General features: G+C 44.6%; 1 protein-coding gene across 2 annotated transcripts in view; it reads right to left on the bottom strand.

Moving 5' to 3' along the window:
- FASLG (Fas ligand) overlaps positions 1 to 21,296 on the bottom strand; it is a 143,751-nt gene that overhangs the window by 97,176 nt on the left and 25,279 nt on the right. The window contains exon 6 of one of the 2 annotated variants that reach the window (XM_090146100.1): positions 16,227 to 20,828. The exons of the other annotated variant lie outside the window; for it this stretch is intronic. The gene's annotated coding sequence lies outside the window, so the exon portion shown is untranslated. The remainder of the gene's footprint in view (positions 1 to 16,226; positions 20,829 to 21,296) is intronic. 2 annotated transcript variants of the gene reach the window in all.

Below are 21,296 nucleotides of genomic sequence, written 5' to 3'. Positions count from 1 at the left end.
AGAATTTGCCGTTCCATCTGGATGCATGCAAGTCCATGGGACCCAATGAAATTCATCTCAAGATACTCAGGGAGCTTGCTGATGTCAACATGAGACCTCAATTATTTTTCAAGGGCCTTGGGAATCTGGACAGCTCCCAGTTGACTGGAAGTTGGCAAGCATTGTTCCAATTTTCAAGAAGGGGAAGAAAGAAGATCCTGGTAATTACAGACCCAACAGACTCACTTCAGTGCCTGGTAAAATTGTGCTGGAGTTATTAAAAAGTACCTGAAGGACAATGCTGACATTGGACACAGCCAACATGGGCTCTTGAGGGGAAGACCCTGTTTAATTAATTTTTTTCTTTCTTGTCCCTTCCAATTCAGGATATTCGACGATTTTATGATTTATGGATAATTTAATCCATATGGGTAAATAAAGATATCTGCATAAATCAAAGATAAATGACAAAAATATAATTAAAAACACTAGGGAACTAGAACAGCAGCTTGACTCTGCAAGCTGCTCAACAGGCACCAGATCTGCCAGATCTCACATCCATAAGGATGTGCACAGGTAAGCAATGTATCTGTCAAGAGCAATTTTCTAAAAGAAGTCTTCACACATGGTATCCCACAAACTGGGAAACATGAGCCAAGGTCTCCTACAAGATAGTATGCATTTCATGGCCTCATTAACCAGTAATTGATAAACTGCAGAAATTAATGACTAGGGACTGGAAATCATATATTCTCTGGACATGCTGGCAAAGAAGGCCTTCATATCCACAAATGGGAGAAATATGATCATCGGCACAACTGCTTTTGGTTATTTTGCATTTGCTGTTTTTTCACCATCAGTCTGAAAGTCTGTACATCTCATCCTTTACAGTCCAGGTGTACTGCAGGCCAGCCACATCTCCAGGATCATTTCCTGTTGACGTCAGCAGATACTCTCCTCCAGAGAGAGGAGAGACTCAAAGCAGAGTCACAAAAGGAAAAGGGGATCCTACTGTCAGTGCTCCCCCAGGGAGTTGTGCAACACACCAGAAGAAGAGGCAACAGGGCTGCTGCCAACACCACCACAAAAGACAAGCTGGCTCTGATTACAGTTATTCCCACAACCAAAGCCCTGAGAGATAGATGAAGTCTGTTAAAACAACATAGATTTCTTGTGGGAGGAAAACAAATACCACACACGCTCCAGAATGACTGATTCAAAACAAAGATATCCATCCTCCAATTGGGATTGGCCACAAGTCCAGGATGCACGCTAAATCTTATTTTCAAATTTGAACTTAAGTATGACTTTTGGTCTAGTGGAAGTTGGACTGTGAGGACAGTAAACTGTAAGATGGGTGACTGCGAGCAAGCACAGAAGTATCTCAGCAAGAGCTTTCCTGTGTCAGTGTTGCTACCCAGGGCAGGTCTTGGCAGAAGAGATGCCTTTCCTCAGACACAAGTCTCGTTCCCCATGGTGGCACTGCTCAGAGACTGACATTTCCATACTAGTTTCAGCAGATTTGCTTAGAGACCAAGTCAGAATCCCAGGTGTCATAACTGCTCTGCATGAGCTGAGTAGCCCCGTTCCAGGCACAGCTGAGCTAGGAGATGGCACCTCTCCATATCCTGCATAACCTACTCACTGTGGTGCCTATTGCTCCTGGTCAGTGTTGGGAAATTAAGAACTCACACAGTACCAGGGACCAAAGTGCCCCTGGACCTCATCTGCAGAGTGGACAATGACAGAATCATCAGCCAGAAGTGAATACCAAACAAACTCCTTGGCCTACAGACACTTGCAGGCTCCTCATTGGAATCAGTCTACCTTGTCACAGTCTAACTCCAGCTCTCTGCCCTGTGCCCCTACAGCACAGAATAGCCAGCCTTTTCAGACAACCCAGAGCAGTAACAGCAACGCCCATGGGGTCTTTGTACTGAGATGCCTGGGGTCAGCATTGCTTCAGCTTGAAACTTTACCATGCTGTAGCTGTACTACCACATTTATCTGCCAGCTGAATTGGTCCATCCCTATTTTGCTAAGTGCCAGTATCGTAAAATGCCACAGTAAAATCCATTTCAGTCTGACTTGCATGCTGGCAAGGAAAGAGGTGATGGAAATGGATCCTACAGTGTCCTTGGGGGAAAAGACTGTTCTATCTCCCCAAGAGGAAAGTGATGTGAAACCAATTTTAAAGAAGCAATGCATCAATTTGCATGAAGAGTCATATGTAGAATCTGCAAATACCTCTCATTCATTATTTTACTCAACATTTCGTCTTGTAGTAAATCCTACATTCCTGTTCAGTTACTTCTCTCGTCTCTTAGGAAATAAAGGTATGGGGAGGGTGATATATCTGTGTTGGATTGGCTGAGCTCACAGCCATCTTTCCCTCCTCTGAGCATCATAGCCTTTTTATACAACATTGAAGATGTGCAGCCCTGCAGAGCTCACCCTAGTACGGGTAACAAGGGCCAGCTCTCATACATGTGAGACACTGGGTCAGGTGAAGGAGTTGTTCTTGTCCCAGGAGCACACACAAAGTGGCACCTGGGCTCATGACTATGCTTCAGAGCACAGACTACGGGTTAAAATGGCTTTTACTGCCAGTTCAAGCTAAGAGAGCCATGAGAGGTTGCAGCAGCAGTGCCAGAAAGCACAGCAGTTAGTCACAGGCTTATCTGTCAAAGCCCTTCAGTATTATGAGCCTAAACCACCTCCTTAACCAGAATTACCCAGCTGAAGTTGGCACTTATTTCTAGATAAGATAAAAATCTACCCTCCATTTACATAAGAAAGTGCTGATACTCCAAGTAGCCTTTTTCCTTGACAGAAAATATAGATGACTTACTGTAAATAAAAATATTTTATTGAAACCTAGACTTTATCAGAAGATGATTATGCTCCAGGTTGTACCCATTTCATCAGTTCCTTCAACTCTAATAGGTAGACTACATCAAGTCACAACAACTGCATTAGTGATGCTGTCTGAACAGAGCTAGGATTTCCTACTGTGATGAGTTCATTGCATCCCATTGCCAATTTATCTTTAATTTGTTGCTGTTTTACTGGCAGTGACAAAGAGATATCTTTCTAAAGTTAAGGATTTCTACTTAAAAAATATTTTGGTGTGACCTATTTATCACTGAGCCTTGACACACACCTGCATGGTTCCAGGCAAGAAATAACCACTGTTGTTTGAGCACAAAAACAGCTCATTTGCTTCCAGTGACGTTCCAAACAGTTTCCAGCCTTTTAAAACAGAAGTTTTGTTTAACCACAAAAACACAGTCAGATCTAGATAGCCACTGCTGTGTACCTTCATTACAAAAAAGGTCAGAGATAAACTGCTCCGGTCCTTGAGAGCAGCCCTGTGGAGAGGGACCTGGGGGTCTTGATAGATGAAAGACTTAACATGAGCCAGCAGTGTGCCCTTGCAGCTCAGAAGGCAAATGGGATCCTGGGCTCCATGAAAAGAGGGGTGGCCAGCAGGGACAGAGAGGTGATTGTTCCCCTCTATTCTGCTCTTCTGAGGCCCCATCTGGAGTACTGTGTCCAAGTGTGGAGCCCCCAGTACAAGAAAGACAGGGAGCTGTTGGAGAGAGTCCAGAGGAGGGCCACAAAGATGATCAGGGGACTGGAGCACCTCCCCTATGAGGACAGGCTGAAGGAGCTGGGCTTGTTCAGCCTGAAGAAAAGAAGGCTGTGGGGTGACCTCATTGCAGCCTTTCAGTACCTAAAGGGAGCCTACAAACCAGGAAGGGAGTCAACTCTTTGAAAGGGTGAGTGACAGCAGGACAAGGGGAAATGGTTTTAAGCTGAGGGAAGGGAGATTTAGCTTGGACATCAGGGGGAAGTTCTTTACAAAGAGAGTGGTGAGGTGCTGGAACAGCTGCCCAGAGCTGTGGATGCCCCATCCCTGGAGATGTTCAAGGCCAGATTGGATGGGGCCCTGGGCAGTTTGGTCTAGCATTAGGTGGGATGGTTGGTGGCCCTGCGTGTGGCAGAGGGGTTGGAGATTCATGAACCTTGAGGTCCCTTCCAACCCTGGCAATTCTGTGATTCTGTGCTCCCAGTCTTCTCTAACACCTTCCCTCTTACTTTGTACCTGATGGTACATGAGTGTAAGAGGAAGCAAACTAAGGAAAGCAGCCCAAAGATATTAACTTGCAGCTCAAACTGCTCCCAGCAATGATGAAGATGGGACACAAGACCTCCCTGGTTAGGACCACCTGGCTTTTTGACCTGAACTCTGTGCTGTTTATAAGAAGTAGGACTAGAAAGGTATCCACCGAAAATTAACTCAGCAGAAAACAGTGATAAGAGAATAAATTGCGGCCAGGGAGTTCTTGCACTTTCCAGAACAAGCAGAGCACTTGGGGAAACATGATAATCACAAGAAATTCTGTGGTTGCCTGCTAATACTTTGAGTTGCAATCTTTATAACCTAGAAGCAGGACTGGACAGTCCCTCTCTTTTACTACAAGTTATTAGATATATTTAGAACAGGAAACTCCCACAGTTTTTAATCCCATCACTTTGTAACAGGTTCAGAGTAAGGCCAGGAGATTTAGTGTAGATTACCTACAGCCTCCAATATCCATTTCTAGGATCAGAAGCAGTAGATAAGCTCCTGATGGAAGTTAGGGAATAAGTGCTGATGGGAACTAGATGCTCCTCCCTGTGAGGGTTGTATCAACCATCAGTGATTTTGGACACATAAATGACTTTGGACAATGCACTGCTTGGATCTCTCATTCTGAAACTCCCTGATCATCAGAAGATTTAGGTGCTGCACAAAGGGAGCAAGCTCCACATCAACCTCCCAAGGTCTAAAAAGCCATTAACTAGAGATCTCCTCATATTAGTGCAGTAACAGGTATTAAATAGGTAAGAAGAGAGATGTTTCCTTACAGGAACATGCTTAATCACGTTGAGGTTGGACCAGCACGGAACATAATGATTCCAAGTCTAAAGTAAAAGCTGCAAAATGGTAAAGAAAGGGAACACCAGAGATCTACAACATGCTTGCACAGTCATCTGCTTCAGGCCTCGATCTGACCCAATAGAGTCCCTTTTCTGTTCACAATTTAGGAAAATAGAACACAGAAGCATACAGGGTTTTAGGCGAGAGCAAAAAATGCTCTCTTCATTTCCCATCCACCCCAACCCAACATTTGCTGCATGGAAGAGTAAGGCAGGTATAATCTGAAAGGGGTGCATTGTGATTGGAGGTGGGCGAGCTGCATCCTCCCTATGCCTTGTGGTGTCCTGCCAGGCTCAGCAACATTCCCAAGCAGAACATATCCCATGTGATTTAGTTTTCCTAGGGCTGCCTCTCTATTTTTGATTGCATCGACCCACACAAAATTACTCAAGACCCTTTTGACTACAAGGAAGAACACATTCATCCTCCTGTAGGTATGACTTCCTACATAGAATAGATTACTTTTAAAATACAGAATTGAAAACACTGATGAACAGGTATTAGAAACACCAGCAAAAAGCATCTAATATTTGTGCTGACAAATCAGTGGACATCTACTTTGTATAAGAGTAATATGCTTCTGATAACAATGACACAGGCCTTGTCTTGAAGTACGGCTGCAGGGACATCAGTTCAAAAAAAGGCTGCAGCAGCTAGACCAAACATACATTGATGATAAAGTATTATCTTTACTTTCCAAATCTCTCATTGCCTCATTTAGGCAAGAATACAGGGAAATCACAGCTCTGTCATCTAGTAACATGCTTTTGAATTGTTTAGTTAAAAAACAGTGCAAAAGCATGCAGGGGCATTTTATTAAAATCTGTGTTCCCTTAACAGGAATTTGGCTTTATTTACCTCAGCAAACTTGAGGCTTGTGAACATAGCTTGGAACAACTTTAAATCTTCGAAGGATTTAGTTAAACCAATTGCAAAAGCACATTTCCATATGTTCTTAACAAACTAGCTTCCACTGATTTCCTGCTAATAAACTACCTACAAAACTTGCAGCAGCTTAACTAACAGCTTGTCTGGGAGCTGTGCACTAAATGAACCAGCTTCCAGACCACGCCATGCTATTACAGGTCTCTCCTTTAGGTCCTTCCAGTGTGTCATCTTAGGGAACAGCTGGCTACATTTCTTGGTGCTTCTGTTTCTAAGAGGAGAACCCCTAGTTTGCAGACAAATTATGTTCATCACTATTTCTTGTGTTTATTCTTCTGACAGGACTACAGTTTGAGTTAGACTCCCATACTTTACAATCACTCAGTGCCTTCATTTTGTTTAGACTTCCTGTAGATTTTTTTTGCTGGGCTTCCTTTCAGTAGAATCTTTTGTAATAAATTTTTCACGTCCACTCTAACTCCTGCATCCCAGAAGGGACCAGGACTCATAATGACTCACCTAGTGCCTCTTTACACTAGATTTTCCTTTTTCACAAGAAAAATCACATTGATGGTTCATAGTCATCCTGTGATCAGCCAATACACTGACATCTTTTTCTTTCTCAGTATTTTCTAACTGACAAAGCTCCTGCCTAAGAATAAGTTTTTGTTATTAGTCACTGAGAACTGTGTGCTGCTGGGTTTCAGCCCATTTCTGTTATTCTGGTCTCAGTATTCCTGGTATGATATTTCTGATCCTTCCATGCTGAAGATGCCGCCTAATTTCTGCCCAAAGCATATCTTGTTAACCAGATGGATTTTTGATCCAGGGAAATTAATGGAAGTTGTAAATAAGGTTGAGATAAGCCTGAAGAATACTCCTCACCTCCACTCATCCCAGTATTTCTAATCTTGGTATTGCTGGTTGTCTCCCAACACACCAATTCCTGATGCATCTTGAAATTCTTCCAGCAATCCCCAGCTTCCCTAACATGAAGAAATATTGTGCACTGTTCACATATTTGATTATATTCCATTGGTTAGATGTAAATTTTAAGCTTCAACTACCTAAATTTCAGAGGCACAAACACTCTTATAGATGCTTATTTTCATTTCAGAAATTGCTTATTTCTAGTCAACTCTAACAGACTCCTAATATGCTGAAGCTGACTTGCAGCAGACCGAGTTACCACCTGACAGTCAAACCTCTGCAAATATTAGTGATTCATCACAGGCCCAAGTGTTTTCACACACCAATGGGGAAAGAGTGTGATGGACCTGGACTCAGATGCAGTTCACACATGATCAAAGAAGGCTACCAAGTAGACAGGCGCACACACACGTTTCCTGTTGCTCAGTGAATAAAGTCACTTCATCTAAAGCCACCTTGAACCCACTATCTACCCAAGGATCTGCCCCAATCTTATTACCAAAGCTTTTAATCACAGATTTAATTGATTCAAGGCAACTTTCTTCTTCAACCCACAGAAATCATACCATCTTATATCCGTGCAGCTAATCGGTTGGCCACGAAATCAAAGTCAGATGTTCTTGTGCACTTCGATTTGGCCCATCCAATCGCACCACGCAGACTGACTAGGCTGTGCTCAAGGCAGCAAAGCTCAGACCATCCTTGAAGCATTTGCACCTCTGCTGATGGCAAAGTGATGCTCGTGGCTTAGACAAGCTCCCTTCCTTTAGAAAGCTATGGAAAGGCATGGCAACTTCCATCCAGTTTCCCACAGGACAGAAACAGAGGCAGGGTCTTGCTGGAGAAACAGGAATCATTAGAACACAAGGACCTTGGAGCTGTAATGGTGTTTTAGAGGTCTACACTACCATCGTCAAAAAAATGAGCAGGTCCCATGGGCGCAAGCCTCCTGGCCTAGTATGGCTGCTACTGGGGAAACTATCACATCCCCAGCCCACAGGACGCAAAAATGAGATGCCTCACCTGATCACTTTGCAACAAGTGAAGGCTGCAAACAGTTTTCTCTGGAATCAACACTTAAGTACGCTTTTCTTTAAAAATTACATTGTTTGGACAGATCCAAGAACCCCTACCATTGCCAACCCTGGCCAGGGAACTTCCCACTAAGAAAGCTGCTTGCTTTGTTACAAACTTAGTCATGTGTTACTTATATGGGATTTCTCAAAGGGAGAAAAAAAATGGATTAGGAAAACAATCCAGCTAAACAATTCATTTCCCCCCCATCCACAGAGTACTGCCACTGGGTTCCCTGAACTCTCTCTCAAGATGGCAGCAGCAAGACTAGAATCTAACTAGTTTCAGTGGTGTCTGCAGGACCTACCAAGCCACGCTGGGGCCATCAGCTGCCACAGCCAGTAACTTCTGGTTTCAAACAACTATGTTATGCCTTATAGGCTATTAATAGCATCCTAAAGTGTCCTGAGACTGTGACCTATTACATTAACTATCACCATTCCCAAAAAGCACCTAGGACATCACAACCTCATGCTGCTCACTAATCTACCTTCTTGGCTTCTCAGATACTGAACATCTATTTTAACTTGGTTATGCACAGTGAAAATGAATTATGCCAAAACCAAAGAAGCTAACAGCATATCACTGTAGCTGTTCACCAGAGATGCCAACAAAATCCTCTACATTCAGCTCAGGCTGATAGGAAGTCTTAGATTTTGCCACTCAAAACATAAGCTATAGCTCTTATTTCCTAGGATCTTTATCACTCTGTGTTGAGCAGTACAAACTTCAGCCTGATGGCATTAAATTACAGAAGAAGCCCGCCCCCCCACTAGACCGAGGAAGGGAATGATTTGGGATACAGCACCTGAAACTTAGGAATAACTTAGCACAGTCTAAAGCAATCCAGGTGAGCAGGGCTATTGCTAAGCCACCAGTAAGATGCAAGAATTCAGCATCACCCCCCACTGCCAGCTGCAAACCTTCCACTCAGTAGCAGATGCTGAGGCTGGCAACAAGAGTTGTTGGTACCATGACCAATCAAGTCTCAGTCCATCCTGCAGCATCAAGCACAGGATGTGAACTCTATCTGTATTAAAGTCCTTCCCCATTTGAATGCAAAAACAAAGCTCTCGCATCTGAGTAAAAAAAAAAATAAAGGTCACAGAAAAACCAGTGAGTTTCACAAAAAACAGATAATTCTAAAAGAAAAAGAGAAGCCTTTTGTTCTTTTCAGTGAACCTGAGTCAACTTTTCATCTATGTTATTTGTGAAACTCTTCTGGCTTTCGGTGACCTTTCTCAAATAACTGCACAGCACTGCCAGACTTTGATATTGGAAGTGAACTGCATCACGGAACAACAGAAGGAAATGAAATAAGCCAGGTTCAATCTGAGGGGTGGATATGATCATCACTTAGGTCTGCACTCCAGAAGACTCAGACCCAAAACACAATCTATAAGGTAACAAATCTGCCAGAAGAAACAAGAACACAAATATAGTCTGAGGTCATCTCCTTATCTATGGCATGCTCTGTCACCCTCTCACCACCATCTGAGCATCCTGCATACCCATTAGCACTACCAACACCAGGCAGCACACCATGAAACAGTGTCCCACATCCCTGGCTATGAAATTGTTCAGCAGAGGAGGTGGGAAATTTTGCTGATTAACGGCTTGTTGAAGATTATTCTTTGTGGTTTAGCTGGTATCCTAAGTTACAGCATTAAACTCAGCAGCATTCAATCTTCAAGTGAAGACAGATATGTGCCCCAGGGAGACTCAGACAACCTGCAAGTTACTGCAAGTGCACCAGCAGGACCCTGCTGTGCATCAGTTCCTGTACATAGGTGTCTTGTTCTCTGAGCAGACCTGTAGACCCACAGGCTTTGTAGCCTCCCATTGGACTCTCTCTAGAAGTTCCCTATCACTCTTGAACTGAGGAGTCCAGAACTGGACATAGTACTTCAGATGTGGCCTCACCACAACAGAGTAGAGGGGAAGGAACACCTCTCTTGACCCGCTGGCAACACTTTTCTCCACAAAGCCCAGGAAACCACTGGTATTCTTCATCACAAGGGGACATCACTGAATCATGGTCAACCTGTTGCTCACCAGGTCTTGTCCACAGAGCTTCTTTACAGCAGGTCAGCCCCTAACTTCTACTAATGCATGCACATTTCTCATGTTGCATGATGTTTTTCATTATTATCCTCCTAAGTCAAGAGAAGCTTCCCAGGCCTCCCGCTGCACTGAATTCAGCTTCTTGCAGTGTCTAGCTAGCACAAATTGAAGAATGTTACCCTACCGTGATGGCTTTGCAGAGCACAAGAGCTGACCTCCCTTTGCCCAAGAAAGCTTCCTGCTTTCTCTCCACTCTTTCCATTCTCCTACACAGTTTGCAGAGGTCTAACATGCTGTTCTACTTTCATTTATTATCAGATATCCCCAGGCTAAGAATGGCAAGAATGCAATTTAAGAAAAATCCCATCTACCTGCTTTCTCTCTGCATTAAAGCCGCCAGAAAACTGAGCTGTAGCTAACGAGAACTTTCCAGAAGAATGAGCTAGTCTTGCAACTAGTTGACCCTACCGTCTCCTTGCCATCAGCACACTGTGGCTGGCTCAACAGCCTAGGATACCAGTGTCTGCTCTGTATATGCTTAACACGCAGTGTGGGCACTAATAAGATGTATGTCTTCAAAGCCCACACACTGTGAGAGGGCAACAACAGGACTCTGAACCTTTTAAGAGACCAGTACCTGAAGCATTGTATCAAATTGCCAATGGAGAGATTGCAATTTGGTGCATGAGGGATGACACAGATAACTCACTACCCTGTAGACGTCATCTAACCAACAATAATTTCATCCCATGCTGGCGGATGGTTGCAGTGTGCAGCAGCTCAGTGCACAGACTGCACTCAGTGAGGTGCTCTGGAGTCACACAACAGCACTGGGCTCTGCAGTGCCCAGTGCAGCAGCACCTGCAGGCCACACATCTGCACCTCGAGCTCAGGGACCCTGCAAGTCAGCCTGGGAGAAGCTGACTCTTCCAATGCCTCTCCATTATATATTTACATACATATCCTGAGCAAGGATCACACTCACATGTCAAAGTACACTCATTAGTGATGCAGAAAATCAGAAGTATATGAGGGTCACATGAGCAATGTTATATATAACCATAAACCACATCAGAACCAGCTCATAAGGTGGGAGAGGGCTACAACTCAAATTGTTTGAAAAATGATGCTCAGAGAAATCCTCCACTTATCAGGGCATTTCTAGGCACTGAAGAACCATTTCAAGACTAAAAGAGAGCAATTCCTCAATTCCTCAGATCAGCAAAGAAGCAACTACAATATTTGGTCACAGTGTTTTTCAAGTAGACTGTCCTGAGATGAGGGATAAGCTCCCAAGCTTATAAATCAAAAAATCATTGAGGAGTTGTCAGAACAAATAAGCAAATGCCTTCAAATAAGAGCACATCCAGACTTGCTCAGCATCGTGTTTTAGAAATGCCGATCACCCAGTACAGGACCCTTCAGTGTTGGAGGCTGACTCATCTTATTCCAGAGATCTTAAGGTCTTCACACCCCAGCTGGCTCCGACACCATAATTCCACAGTGATGCAAAACAAGCCCTATGAGGATTGGGTGTTACCCAACTAGGAGATTGGAGTCATTCAACTTCTGTTAACATGGATGGAAAGGCCTCACAAGGTCAGCTGGCATGCACAGTTTCTCCCACTTCCAGCTCCTGATTTCATCTTTATTCCCTGAAAAGTATTTGCCCTTGTCATCTTCATCTTTTCATGGAGGTAACCTCACAAGCAGAACAAGACTGGGCTTACTGTAAGTCACTGTGAGTCTGGGTGACCTCCTCAAGTCCTCTCCTACTACCTCCAACAAGACTCAGTATGGCACTGATGACTCTAGGCCACAGGAGCAGCTCTCACCTGGCTGTAACAAGTACACCACCTCCCTAAAGTATTTGCTTGTTCAGTAGAAACTGGGCAAAGTAGCTGCACAGCACTCTGCTCTAAAGGGGCAACAGCCCAAAGGTTAAGACACATCACAGTGTATAGCGAGGTGACACTCCAAGCAAAAACGGGAAACCAATCATGAATCAAAAGCCAAGTAGAAGCCACGTTTATGAGCAGTAAATGTAGGCACCAAACAGCCATCGCTAACCACAAACACTGTTGTGGTCAAATGCGTCCCTGGTTACCACTGCTTTAGTTTGCTCATTCAGCAGTTACTGAAAAATCTTCTCAACTGGGGATAAGAAAATAGAACTATGCAGCATCCTGCCAGAGATATTTCCCTTTCCTGGCTCTTCACTGTGCTCTTATATGGCCCCTTTTTCCTCTCCACACTTATCTCCTCTTTGCTGGCTTTGCACAGCTGAAATTGCACCCAACTGAGTCCTAAGGAAACAAACTAGAGGCTGATGTTGCACTGCACACAGATGTTACTATAAGAAAGCTCTAAAGGAAGGACAGAAGCAAATCTGAAGAACTTATCTGCCTAACCACATACATTACATGAATTAAGTTGAAGAATGTTAGGTACCAGATCTATTCTGCAGGAGCCAGGAGGGCTCCAGAACCGGAAAGCAACCCACAGCCTTCCCTGGGGTCACAGTGAGAAACAAATCTTAGCCTGCCAATCACACAGACAACCTTACTGTGGAACCCACCCATTTCAATGGTAAGAGAGTGCATCCTGGCCCAGAGAACCTATGAAACTCAAGAAGTTTTCTGTCCCTGTTACTAAGAAGGCCTCAGAATTAGTGGCTCCTGGAGAGGAAGACTGTATTGCAGACCAAGTGCTTTGGGATGTTCTGCTAATAGTGCCCTGCACAAAGATTTCAAGCTTCAGGTCATGTCTTTCTAAAGGCTGCATCAAGCACTGGCTGGGGGGATTCCACTGCTGAGAATGAACTGCTCCACCTCCTACCTTTTCTCTGCATCCAGCTACATCCCACTCCCACCTCTAACTAGACACAGAGTAATCAGGAAGATGCAACAGAAGGTGCATCTTCCCCTTAGCTTTGGATAGAGAAGGTAAATTTCTGCTCCCTGACAGCTCAGTGCTGACTTTGCTTGTTTGGCTCGGGAATATACCCAGGGTTTGTAGATTTAAAAGCCTGACTTCTCAGTCCTGAATACATCAGCCCATATACAGCTTGAAAGTTATGAACTTTACATAATCAAGCTGGCAGAGGATACATGGACCCACACTGGAGGAGCAGCACACAAACTCTTGGTTTGATGCAGCCCAGCTGCAAGGCAACCAACTGAGGCTTAGCACTGTCTTCACAATCCTCCACACTCTGTTTCATGCAGTGCCAGAAGTGAGAGAGTTCACATTTTCTTCCATGGGAAAGAGAAACAGTCATTCTTTCTTCCCTTCCCTACGTAGGCTAAGTTGCCCGTTAGATTCAAAATAGATGCAATAGTGAGAAGTATACAGGAACAAGCAGCAGTAACTTCCTTGAAGTGTGGATTAGTTGGTTTCTTCACAGGGTACATCAGAACTCACTCAATTCCAGAATTTAAGGAGTAAATTTTGAGATTATCTGTCCCAAATAATTTCTCTAGATTGTTAACTGGAAAAAGAAAAAAAAAAAAAGGAAAGTAAAAATTAAAAAGAGGATTCCCAAGAGACGTGCTGTCTGCTCAGTGCTTTACAAGTATCAGCCCCGGAAAAAATACTGTTGAGCAATCTTCTAATTGGGCACAGACATTCGTTGGCAATATCTTCCTGAAAGTCCAAGCTTCCTTCAGGAAAAGCCAGAGATTAATTTTCGTTTAATAGATAAACCAGATCTAATCAAGTTCCAAAATCTTTTCAGCACCCAAAAAGCTGGAACACCCAATGTTTCTGTTCTTCCAGCAGGAGGAGAAGGAAAAAGCTCACAATGAAACAAGATGCCTCTAGCTGAAAACTTCAGTTGCTGTCGTTCCTTTGCTCCGGGTAGTAAATAAACACAATGAAGACAATTCTGGGTTCACTGGCTCAGTGTTCACAGCAGCTCAGACTCAGTGTGAGAGTGTTGAATGCTGTAAGCCTTGTCATTGCAGCCCAAACCATTGTCACAGCAGAAAACTTGGCACAGCTGTGGCTGGTCCAAAGGCCAGTCTCTCTGGAGCCCCAGGCATCCTTTGTGGTTAATTAGCCCATAAGCTGAATTGATCTGAGGGGGCACAGTCCCTTTGTATGTTACCATTTCCCATCACTTGTCGATGTACCCAACACAAAGGTACATAGACACAAGGCACAACCACACTGCCATCATTTCTGCCTTGCACTACACCCATGAGTTTTACAGTCCAGGTGCCTATTCTCAAATCAAGCTCAGCCCTCTGCTTCCCCGGGTATCAGAGACAAAAAAACACCAAATGCACCATACAGGGAGACTTGTACATCCCTTGGAGCAGGCTCCCACATCTCCACAGTAAGGCCACACACTCTGGGCAGGCGAAGGCAATGCTCCAGCGTGGAAGCAGGGAAGAGCAGAGCACGAGGGGCTGGGGGACAGAGACACCGTTCCCGCACCAGACCAGGATGCAGTGAGCCCAGACTCCCCGAGATCCTTTTAGAAGGCATAGATCCTTTGTTAGGTGCAAGATCGCAGCCCAGGACAGCTCTCGCAGGCCGTGAGGCCACCTTGCTCTTTCACAGGCATTCCCTGCCCTCTGGTGGGAGAATTGTGCATTAGCAGACACCCTTTCCCCCCTCTTTAGGCAGCTGCTGCTCTCCAGCACATCGTATTGTACGAGTAAAGCAAAGAAAACTGTTTCAGCAGAGAAAGGCAGCTCCCTGAGGTTCAATAAGTACATCTGGGAGCTTGGGGAAGCAGAGACACACATCACTACCAGCGGTGAAGAAAGGTGGAGCAGGGCTCCTGGAAGCCACCTCTTCAACATCTCATTCCAGACAGACCTGCGTGAGCCTTTGCTCGAAGCAGTCACTGTGCTCAGGGACACAAGGCTGCTGGGGACACTGCCACACACAGCAATGGAGCTCTATTGCTGCCAACCTTCTACACTCTCCACGCACAACTGCAACTTTGAAATCTGTGCCCTATCTCTGCTATTTATATACCAAGAAGCTCCTAAACCAAGCTGGAATTACTACACGTCAAACCTTGGTTTATACAGACATCTAGTGGTCTCTGCTCTAACTTCACCAGCATCATGATGCACCACAACCAGCACACCATGATTCATTTGTAGTGTCAAAGTAAAACTAAAATGTCTCTGTGCTGGATGAAATTATGAAATCCATTATTCATCCATTATGAGTCAGTATATCCCAAAATGCTGCCATCTCAGTAAGATCTCTAAATGAGATCTTGTGCCATAAGACAAATACTGCCAAACCATTCCAGTGCTTCAGTTTGGTTTTTTTGAGAGCTCAGTTCACATGATAAGGTAAGAGAGCAGCCTAGGCTGCAAGCCTAGTGAAATATTCATGCATTGCTTCACAGCAGGAAAGTCAACAGGAGCAGATGTCACAAAGCAGTGTCTTGACAAAGTAAACCCAAAAGAAAAAGCACTGTTTCTAGGTACCAGTGTGCCCTGCACAGCCATCACTGCAATTTTTGGCAGCCGTACTCTGCAGGCTGAAGAGGCAGTGCTGAATGTGCCTAGAGCTAAGCGTCTGAACAGAGGGAGTATTGAATAACAGCAGATCTCACTTAAAAGCAATGCACATATTATTCTATCAGGTGCTTTGGTATCCAAAACAGCTGGTTTCAGCCTTATTTTGTGTACTTATCCCTCCACTTTGAAATGAGGATGTTTTGTCTCCAGCTCTACAGTTCTATTAAACTAAACTCAGCATTATTTCAGAATCACCTATAAAAGATGGTGAAGAAGTAGATGGAAGTGGCTGCAGGCTCACAGCTGTGAGAATTCAGCTGCTTTACAATGCCCTGTGTCACCACGTAAGGCATACAGGAGGCACAAGGCAAGTCCTTATGGACTGCTCTTCTGCTGAACAGAACAGAAATCTCATTGGGGAGGGGGGAAGAATTAAAAAAAAAAAATCAGAAGTGTCACAAAGTATCAGGACTGTCCTGGTAGCAGTAGTTGTGCTAGACTGGACCCATAAACTGCCTTCTTTTTCCTGAAGTTCCAGTTAAAAGCAAACAACCCCCAAATGGAGAGAGCTTTTCCATCACTCCTGCAGGCCCTGCTCCTTCTACCCTAGCGTGGGCTTCCCCCCATCACACTCACTTAAGTCACCTTACCTTGCTCTGCACAGAAACACCGTTACTCCATCCCACACGTGACACTGCATGACACACGACTACGGCAGAGGAAAGGGCTGGAGCACAAAGCAGAGTAGCCTGAAAGGGCAGCCCCACACAAGGCAGGAAAGAGAAAAGCCACCCCCGCAAGGAGTCCCCTGCCCGTACCGTGCAAGGTGACCCAGTCTGCAGCAGAGGCTCTTTGATCTCCAGAGCACATTTGAATTTGAGGAGGTGGGGATACCCCTAGAGTTGCTGCACACAGGTGTCTCACAGCCTGTGTGGCTTTGGGCTCAGGAGGAGACGCTGTTATCAGCAGTAGCAAGATTATCTCTCCGTTTCCTGGAGAGGTGATGAACTGAGTCACCTAGCAGTGGGAGGGTGGTTGCTTCATGTGCTCATTGGTACAGCTGAAATGTGTGGGCAGGGTAAAAACAATGCAGATGCAAGTGAATGTGGGGCCAGGCAGAGTCACCAGGAGCAGGGTACTTTTCCCTACTTGTTGGGCTGTATCTAAAGTCACATCAGGGTGCAGAGCCATTTGGAGCTTTCCTCTGCCCTGTGCTGCCACTGAGAGACATGCACAGACTGCTCCATGCCATGCTGCCCTATCATCAGAATTTCTGCTGTCTGCATGTGTTCTGACCTCACTGCCCTTTCTCTCAGCCTACCACTCAGCAGCTCCCTCTTGTATGTTCCTTCCCATTATGTTAGATCTCTCTTTGCAGCCTTCAGCCCAGGTCAGGATGGACCAGGGATATTTTGCATGCTAAGTGCAATAAGAACACAGTAAGCCTCGGGCATGCAGGCAACATCATCTAAATAAGCAGCCTGTTTGCTAGGAAGGCAACATTTCCCCCCCACCCACCATGTTCCTGATGCCAGCAGGACTTAAGGGCAGACAGACTGTCACTGCCTCATGTGGGAACACAAGCCCCTTCCTGAGGGCAGCTTGAGAGAGAGCCACAGGAGCTGATTCACCTACTGAAACAGCCCTGCTGTGTCCTTGTCCTCCTGGGGCACAGCTATGCCTAAGATTAGCTTATAGCATGGGGAGAGAGGGCCATATCTCCTTACAGACCAGCTCTCCTACTTGTCCTTCACATGCTCACAGACAAGGTCATCCTCAGCACACCTTCCTCACTTTCTATAGCTGCTGGAGGCAAAGTACATAAGACAGACAGAAAACCCTTTTCATCACAGATCCTGCAGCTCTGATTGCTAAGTACAAATTCCTACCCAAGTTATCAATGCACCTCTCATCCCGCCCAGAAGAAAGCCACCTGCACAACAACAAAACCCAACGCATGTAAGAACTAACGACAACTGTGCTCCATTGCACCAGCCACCTACGCTCCTCCATGTAACCATTGCTTATGAACACAAGCTGAGGCAGCGTTTTCACCAAGAGTGACACTCACAGAACTACCATTCTACAAACAAACATACTGAACTAAAAAACATAGTATAAAGCTCAATGGATAAGGCATCACGGGAGTATTCTAGTGTTAATGGTTTGAGGTAGATCTTGCATCACTGGGGATGATTTCACAATGAGTTTGAAAAACCATCTCCCCTCACCAGCCAGCATAACAAAATAAGTCACAACCGTGGTGTTGAAACAAGTATTTAAATGAGCTGTCTCATAATATCAGAGAAATAGGAAACATTATATCGTCTCAAACCTGGCTACAAATACGCATCCCACAGCAACAAGACAAATGAATAAGCAAATACAACAATGTTTTTGCCTTAACAAGGAGTTTAGAAAAGGACAAAAAGGATTTGTAAAGAAAAAAAAGCTGTAAAAAAAAATGCTGTTGTACATCATAGGCTGTAACAGAAACAGGAGCAATAACAGCAAGCAGCAAAGTCCTAGAGTGCAGCAAGCGAGGATATACTCAAATGCAGCAGCCACGGATGCAGAAGCAAAACGGAAAAATAAATCTGCTTACCTTTGGAAGGCCTCAAATACACAGGGATCTCCAGCAAGACACCTCACCTCCACTGCCAAGCCTTAAATGAGGTCTGGGAAGGGGTGGATCCTGGCTCCAGCCCTTCTGGTCACTCAGGTTCATTGCACACACCTGAGCTTCCCTGGGTCAGCCCTGCCCTCCCACCAGGTGCTCAATCACAGCTTCAGGCTGCATTTCTGCTACATAGGCTAATTTAGCTAGAAAAGTGATTCTCTATGTCCACTCCATCACTTCTTTCTCTGGACCCAAGGCTTGAGGCTAATCCAGAACCAGATGTCAGTTGTGCTGCAACTATTAGATAGTTATTGGTCATGGTGAAGCAGGCAGGAACAAGATGCATAAGCCATTAAAGACCCATTTCACTAAGAAATAGTCTTTCTCCTGCTTCATTAGAAGAAGTTTAAATTACACATGGAAAACAACCCCAAGACAAAACTTGGGATTGCACAGCCACAACTCAGAAATGACATAAATCACTTCAGCATGGATGAAAATTTGGAGATGAGGGGAGAAAGCACTACAATGAAGGAGATCACTCAAAACCTTTCAAACACCAACTACCAAAAACACCCTCTAATGCCACCCCTAGACTCAAACCCACCCCAGGCCAGGCATCCAGCCTCACCAGGAGCAGGGCCCCCTACACATCACAAGATTACAAAATCCCTCTCCCCCTTACCTTGCAAAGCACTGCCCACAGCCAGCTCCATCCAGAGCTTGCTCCACTCCAGCACATCCAGTTGGCACTATCAAGTTTACAGCAGCAGAGTTGGGAGCACTTCAGATGAGGTTCATATGGGAAGCCCCCGAAAACCATGGAGTCACTTTGCTGGGACCACAATGCATCTGGCAGCAGGGGGAGCAGGGAAGGGAATATAGGCATGATCAGGTGAAATCATCAAGATTGATTAGATTGATTTCACAGGTGGTTTCCTTTCCAGTAAACACTTTTTTCTTAATCTCTCTACAGCTGGTGGTTCGCAGAATTTTACTCTCCCCCCCCTTTGCATTTTCCTGTGTGACAATCATGGGCAGGATTCATATTTGGATCTCTGACCACAGAAGAACATTTTTGTGACTGCAGTCCCAGAGGTTTCAGAAGCACACACTGCTGTGGGGAAGCACTGGGAGGCTTGTAAGCAATGGCACAGAGCTGAACATTAAGGAAGGTCACAGAGGAAAAGCTCTCACTGCATTCATAGATATGCAGCTCAGATGAGAACTACAGTGCATAAATCTCTCCCCAGTCCAAGTGGTCCCTACTGACCATGATTTTGCTGCCTTTAGCATTTGTCCAGCCTCTGTGCCACCAGCTGTGCCAAAATTCAGATACATTGTTCCACACAGCACTACATCAGCTCCCAGGTCAGACCAGAGGCCCCAGCTTTTGTCCAGCCTCTGGCACTGCCCACTGACAGGTGGATTATTAAGAACCAGACTCTCCCTTTGGAGGAATTTTCTTAAAGATTAGTTATCACAAAACTGAAGTCAGCAATTATATTCTAAATCTAGACCAGAAAACTAGCATTTAAAGCATGAGGGTGGAAGATTGCACAACTCCACCACCTGTCCAGTGCAGCCCAACTGAGCCAACCCCCACACACCTTTGTCCCATTTAAGTAATTAGCTTAATTAGGACAATTAACCTTTGTCTGAACCTTGTCCTTCACACAGGTGTGAAGATGCATCCAGTTAGAATTCTGCAGGTTAATCAACCCTCCCTGAGCAAACCAAGTGTTCTCTTTTTAAAGTCAATGAGGCTGTTTTCCACCAGTAAGGGAGAGCTGTACTTTATTCCCAAGGCAGTAGTTAAACTACACAACTGAATTGCTTTTCAGAGTCATTAAATACCATAATTTAAGTTACAGTCTACTATCAGGTAGATGCTGCAGAAGCTAGCTTACGAGGTAGGAGGGATGAAAGTCACCCACTGCATTGCCTTCTTTGCTTCTGTTTGCTTGTTACAGCTCAAAGACTTGCCTGCTCCATCCTGCAGATAAGCTACAAGGAGTCTGTCTTCTAAAGAGAAACATAGCAAAAGGTATCTACAAGGATCTGTCTCTTTAGCAAACTTCTAGAACTACAGACCCAGGTTGAAATTGAATGCACCTGCAAGCCAAGTCTACAGAAAACATCTGAGCACTCTTCAAACTACACAGAAGGTTTCAGCTCTTCCTTGTTCAGTGGTCTCCCACTATTTTCTTGGGTGCAAAATTAGTTCTTCAGTCACTGGTGTATCTCTTATCTCTGGAATCTCCCACTCTTCCAAAGATTCAAAATTAGCACATAGGTTCTCAGAAAACTTTTTCAGATTCTTAGTTAGACTTAGCATGGCAGAAGTCAGTGATAAACTTATTACTGAGAGCTGTTTTTTTCCTCTAGTCTCTTTCCTCACAGCAGGCTCTGCTTACCCAAATACAGTCTTTCCCAAGCCTATGACAGCTTAAACAAATTCCTGACTTTGTTGAGAACATTTCTTTGCATGCTTAGCTGTGAATGCAAAAGTGACCCACCTCTTAGCAGTGATGTCTGTTAGGTTACCGAAGGGAGAGCAACAGAAGGCTGCAAGCCATATCCAGGTATCATGAGATGCCTCCTCTGTGCATTCAGAGCATTTGTTTTCACATCAGTTCTGAGTTCTTTGCTAATGAACCAATCTAAACTCTCAGTTTGATGTATTTCATATTGCAGCCCACGTTGGTCCCAAGAGACTGATCTGAAAAATCTTCAGAAGAACTGGGTGACTTCCAGTCTCACAGATGTTTAATACAGCCTTGCTCACTTGTCTGAAGCTCTGCAGAGATACAGCTGGAAGTAGCATTATTGTGTCTAGCTAGTAAATATTATCAATAATGCAGTACTGGCAATAGCCATCTCTAAGTTCTTTGGAGTCAGTCAAATGCCTCTTCAGATTTTAATCTCCTTTGGAGTCTCCTGTGAATTTTATTTTAAGATTACTCTGAATTCAGCTTCTCATTTAACATTCATTAAGCAATCTAGGTATGGCTTTGCCAAAATCTACTTCAGCATGGTATTTGCATCCAAAAGTCACATATCAACAAATCTGAACATTTGCATGTGAAAAGCAGAGTGTTGATTTAAATTGTACCCATTAAGCCTCTCTTCCACAGTATTAAAGACCTCTTTATTTCTTAGCAGCAGTCATAAGCTGTCCTGACTTCTGAGCCTTCCCACAAAGCATTTCCTGAGTGTTCATCTAGCCTTGATGGCAGGGTGCAGGACACACAGCAGAGCAGACCAC

Source organism: Phasianus colchicus, chromosome 9 (genome assembly GCF_987193195.1).
Source record: "Phasianus colchicus chromosome 9, bPhaCol1.hap1.1, whole genome shotgun sequence".
Classification (NCBI taxonomy): domain Eukaryota; kingdom Metazoa; phylum Chordata; class Aves; order Galliformes; family Phasianidae; genus Phasianus; species Phasianus colchicus.
This window is presented reverse-complemented; position numbering and strand designations above follow the sequence as displayed.